Here is a 5,661-nt window from a genome sequence, read left to right on the forward strand (position 1 = left end):
CACAGGTGGGGATTTTCTAGGGGGACTCGAAACCCCTGACAGCCTAGGGGGACTCGAACCCCCTGGCTGCCTAGGGGGACTCGAACACCTGGTGACAGCTTAGGGGGACTCAAACCCCCTGACTGCTTATAGGGACTTGAACCCCCTGGCGACCTACCAGTGGAGGGAAGGGGCGTCCCCGCATCCACTCTAGCCCTGGGGAGCATGGCTGCTCCAGCTCCTTCCCGGTGGGCCATACCCTGGAGCTCCACAATCAGACAGACAGGATCCTGTGATCTTACATCCAGAGGCTTTTCCCAGAAATCCTGATACTGGCTCAGTGCTCATTGTTTTTTCCCGGACAATCCCGTAATCAAAGGAATGAGACTGATACAAAGCGAAGGTCAAGCAATGCTTTATTTCGCGCCAAGCATCGAGAATCAAACTGACCGCTCGGGGCTGTCTCTTGCAAAGAGATGAACCCTCCCAGCCTCACAGACTTTTCTAGAGGTCGTTTTGCCGGGCTATACACAGGTGGGCAATGAGATTGTGATACACAGAGAAAACTGCACAATCATGCTAGGTCTGCAACACACAGAGAAAACTGCCTGGGCTTTCTCTGTGTGGCCAATTGAATTTCAATTTACCCTAGTAAATATACGGATGGCCAACTGAATTTCAATTTACCCTAGTAGATATATGCGCATCCCACTGATTGGATGTCTTCACCTGGCCTGACCTGCCCTTGTATCTATCTAGGCTTTGCAAGTAATTTCCTCTGGGAGGGGCGGGGTCAATCTAAGTTCACTACATAAACACAAAATGACTCCCTCTGGCTAAGCAGGCCCTTAATGCCTATTACCTTTTCCTCTTGTCTCTTTTATTCACGTTCGTCCCACGCAGTAGCAACTGATCCATATTCCATATATCACCCAGGAGAGCAACTTTGTGGATCTTTTTGAGCTCTTTCCGGCGGATGTTATACCGGGGCTGGGTCTCCATGACTTCCTCCTTGTGAACCCAAGCCATCAAGTCATTCATCCCCTCGATGTCAGAGGTCGAGGATGAGCACACCTTCCCACTCTAAAAACAAAAAAACTTCTTCATTGCAAAGCCTAGAGGCTTTACCACCACTTCACCTTCCGCTTGGCTCTTCGCCGCTTCTAGACACCAACACCAGTGCTAGAGATAAGTGGAACCCACCACGCAACAGTTCGGAATCTTGGAGCACCTAACAACGGTAACTGTGACGCCAAGCACAAATGCGCTTGCGCACTTCTGAATCCGGCGTGGCTGCGCCTGCGCATAAAGGGCAGCCACTGAGGGTGCCCAAAGCACACGTGCGAGGCTCAAGCCTCACAGATCTAGTGAGGCAGAGCCTCCGCTTGGCTCCCCGCTCCGGGGCGACGGGGCAGCGGGCCTACGGGGAGGCGGGGCGGCGGGGCCTCCGCTTGGCTTGGCTCGCTGCTCCGGGGCGGCGGGGCGGCGGGAGGGCGGGGCCGTGGGGCCGCAGGGCCTCCGCTCTGCTTGCTGCTCCGGGGCGGCGGGGCAGCGGGGCGGCGGGGCGGCGGGGCGGCGGGGCGGCGGGGCGGCGGGGCGGCGGGGCGGCAGGGCGGCGGGGCGGCGGGGCGGCGGGGCCTCCGCTCAGCTCCTGCTCTGGGGCTATAAATCTGAATAATAATAAAGACTCTGAGGACCTACAACAAACTAAGAAGTGTTTATTCATGAAAATTACTGAAATTTGATTGGAGTTGTGAGAGTCTGCTGTGCTCTCACCTCCCATGCCAGAAACCTGTCACTTAGAGAAGGGACTTGCCTGACCTGAGGCAGAGTAAGTCAAAGAGGTGGCCTCCATGCTAAGCAGACAGGGTTCTCTAGCCTGAGGTTGCAATGCTGTTTGGGGAAAACAAGGTAACAGTAGCAAGGTACTTAACTGTAAGCTCTGAGAGGTCAGAGAGCCATCTGAATGTGATAAGCACTATACATAAACTCCAGGTTTACCCAAGGCATGCAGTTGAAACTGAAGCTGGTTCAAGCCACCCACATACCCATGGTTGCCAAGCCATGCACATATACGCAAAGAAGCAAAAAGCTTGTTAGCAAAAACCAGGCAGCCTTGAAAATGACCCAAGTGTTGAATGGACTTAGAAGCCCACACAGATCCATCAGCAGAGGAGAAAGCATGAATAATGGGGTCTGCACACAACATCTGCCCAATCGTTGGCTAAATGTGAAAGGATGCAGGCACAGCAGCAACATGTAGGAAGCAAGACTTAAAAATTTAAGAAATGAACAGAGACATCAATGGCTGCACACTGCAGGAGAGACAGACTTCATAAATTTACTGGAGGCAAGTTATTAAGCAGAACAAGACAACCCCCTGGGGTGGAAATCAGAACCCCTAATTGCTACATTACCTGAAATTCAACAAGATTATAAAACAAAGGGACAAGAAAGGTGACCCTTACTACAAAAAGCATTAAGGAGAAACCATCTAAGTATTTCCAGATGGTAGATTCAGCAAAGATTTAAAAGCAGCTACATGGACATGGTCAAAGACGAATGGAAATAGTGCTGAAAACCATGATGAAAATGACACATGAAGAGTCTCAATAAAAAGATACAGGGGTGCCTGGGTGGCTCAGTGGGTTAAGCCTCTACCTTCAGCTCAGGTCATGATCTCAGGATCCTGGGAACGAGGCCCACATTGGGCCCTCTGCTCAGCAGGGAGCCTGCTTCCCCCTCTCTCTCTGCCTGTCTATATGCCTACTTATGATCTCTCTGTCAAATAAGCCTTTAAAAAATAAAAATTTAAATTTAAAAAAATACAAAGTAAAAGAATTGAATGGGAACTTACAGCTGAAAAATACAGTACCTGCAATGGAAAATTCAACTGATTTGAGATGACAGGAGAATCAGTGAACTTGAAGAATCAACAGAAATTACTCAATCTCAAGCAGAGAGGTAGAAAAAAAAAAAACAATAAAGAAAATGAACAAAGCCTGAGACCAGATCAACGATAAGGAGATCCCCAGAAGGAAGACAGAAAAGGATTAATAAATATATTTGAAGAAGCAATTGCCAAAAATTGCTTAAATTTGATGAAAACCTAATCTGCAGATCCATGAAGCCCAGTAAATCCTAACCAGGAAATAGACAAGGACATCCACACCTAAACGTGTCATCATGGGGTCAAACCGCTAAAATCAAGGATAAGCAAATGAACACAAAACCTTGAAATCTGCAAGAGAAAAAAACCAACCTATCACAAAAGGAGACCAAAATTATGATTAACAGCTGACTTCTTACAAAAAAATAATGGAAGCTAGGAGTCTATAGCATAACATAATCTAAATGATTACAGATTTTTTAAAAAGGCAACCATGTATTCTATATCCAGCAAAACTATTCTTAAAAAAACAAAGGCAAAAATAAATGACATTCCCAGAGAAAGACTGTGGAAAGAAGAGTCTATAAAGCACTAGTTATGTCACTGTATTGTTGAGTTGCTGTAACATGCACAGATATAACATATGACACTAGGAGCACAGAGAAGAAAATGAGATCTACTGAAACAAAGTTCCCACATTTGACCAGAATTAGAGTAGACTGACAAGATGCACACAGTCATACCTAGATCAATCACTAAGATGTAACTCAAAAAAGGAGGAACAGAAGGATCTCTTGAGATATGAGAAAACCAGGAAAGAAAAAGCAAAGTGGGAAGTGAAGAAACAAGTATATCAAAACTAAATCTGAATTAACTAAACACTCCACTAAACAGAGATTGTCAATTGGATTTTTAAAAAGCAAGATTGATAAAGAACTTGTGTTCAGAATATATGATCTCTTACACCACATAATAAGACAACCCAAAAGGGACAGTGAGGGTGCTCTGAATGGATGTTTCTCCAAAGAAAATATACACACGGCCAATAAAACAGGAGAGGATATCACTAGTGTAGCTAACCGTATGTTAATCCATGAGGTATTATTTCATTCACACCAGAATGACTCTCTAAGAATGACATTTTTATCAAAAAGTCTCTAAGAATATGCTGTAGAAGATACGGAGAATGATGCATTTCATCAGGTCCGTAAAAAGGTAAACAGAAACTTACTACATGACCCAGCAACTTCTACCCCAGAAGTCTGTCTAGGATAAATAAAAACCTGCATCCACACAAAGACATGTATACACACAGGGAGAAGGAAGGAAGGAGAGAGTGACAGGGAAGGATGAAAGAGGAGAGAAAGGGGAAAGGGAAGTGGCCAATTAAAAAATGGGATAATGAATCTGGACCAAAGGTACACGGGGTTCCTTGTATTATTCAAGTAACATTTCTATAAGTTTGAAATTAGATCAAGATTTAAAGCTACCAAAAAAAAAAAAAAGAGGCAAGATACTGTATAGCAAACTCCCTCTATCAACTTCTTCAATTAAGACCATATACAGCTTAAAAGTTATTAGAAAACTGTAGGTAATTTTAATAAAATCACTTCAAGAATATAATCTGGTTGCAAAGCCAATACAATGAGCTCTAAAATAATTCTCTATTCAGTTAAATAAAGTCATCTGTAAATCCTGTAACAACATGTTCATATTCACAAAATCTGAATGAAAAGCAAATATGATTTTCCATAACCAGGAGGGTAATAAAATTCACTTTGAAAGGACTGAGATTTGGGGTTAATCTTTTAATACCAAGCAAAATTGTATAGTTATTCAGATTTTGAAGTGACTTGCTTTTTATTTAACAAAATATTTGCTGCTCTGAAATAAATTTCATTAGAAAGAATGATGATGTATAAAACAACAACAACAAAAAAAAGACCATGAAAATACAAGCTGCATTTCTAAAAGGATGTAATCATTTAAATTCTGATTAAATCTGTACATTTACAATTCTCTCTTAGATAGACAAAAACAGAACTATTTTTTATATGGACAATCGGGAGCACAATAATTAAGTGCATCTTAATGAAGGTTCCACTGACCTATATAGAAATATGCTTCACTTGAGCCAAACGGCAGTCTTTCTTCATCAAAGATAAATGGTACTATATAAAAACAAAGATAAGCCTTTGATAATTTTACGTTGCCAAGTAAAAGTACTTCCCAAGAGCTAAAGGCACAATTTTTATTTACATCTAGTAGAGGAACCAACCATAAAATCATTACTTATTTTCAACTGAATAACTGATTAACATTTCTCAAATAAGCTTCTTCCAGTCCTAGTAGTTCTTTATTTTTCTTAACACATTTGCTAGGTTGATAATTTACCATAGGTGTCATCATGAGAATAACCAGAATTAGATTAAATGTGAAAAAAGAGAGGCAAAGTGTTTCACACTCTTGAGTGATACCAAGGCAAGAATGGGAGAAAAGCATCGCAAAAGGAGACTACGGAAATGCTACTTATATATTCCTGCAGCAAAACCAGCAATGCATCCATTTTAAAAGTTATCATCTTCGGGGCGCCTGGGTGGCTCAGTGGGTTGGGCCTCTGCCTTCGGCTCGGGTCATGATCTCAGAGTCCTGGGATCGAGAGCCCCGCATCAGGCTCTCTGCTCAGCAGGGAGCCTGCTTCCTCCTCTCTCTCTGCCTGCCTCTCTGCCTGCTTGTGATCTCTGCCAAATAAATAAATAAAATCTTAAAAAAAAAAAAAAAGAATTAAAAGT

The sequence above is a fragment of the Mustela nivalis genome (assembly GCF_964662115.1).
Source record: "Mustela nivalis genome assembly, contig: HAP1_SCAFFOLD_3024, whole genome shotgun sequence".
In the NCBI taxonomy this organism is placed as follows: Eukaryota; Metazoa; Chordata; class Mammalia; order Carnivora; family Mustelidae; genus Mustela; species Mustela nivalis.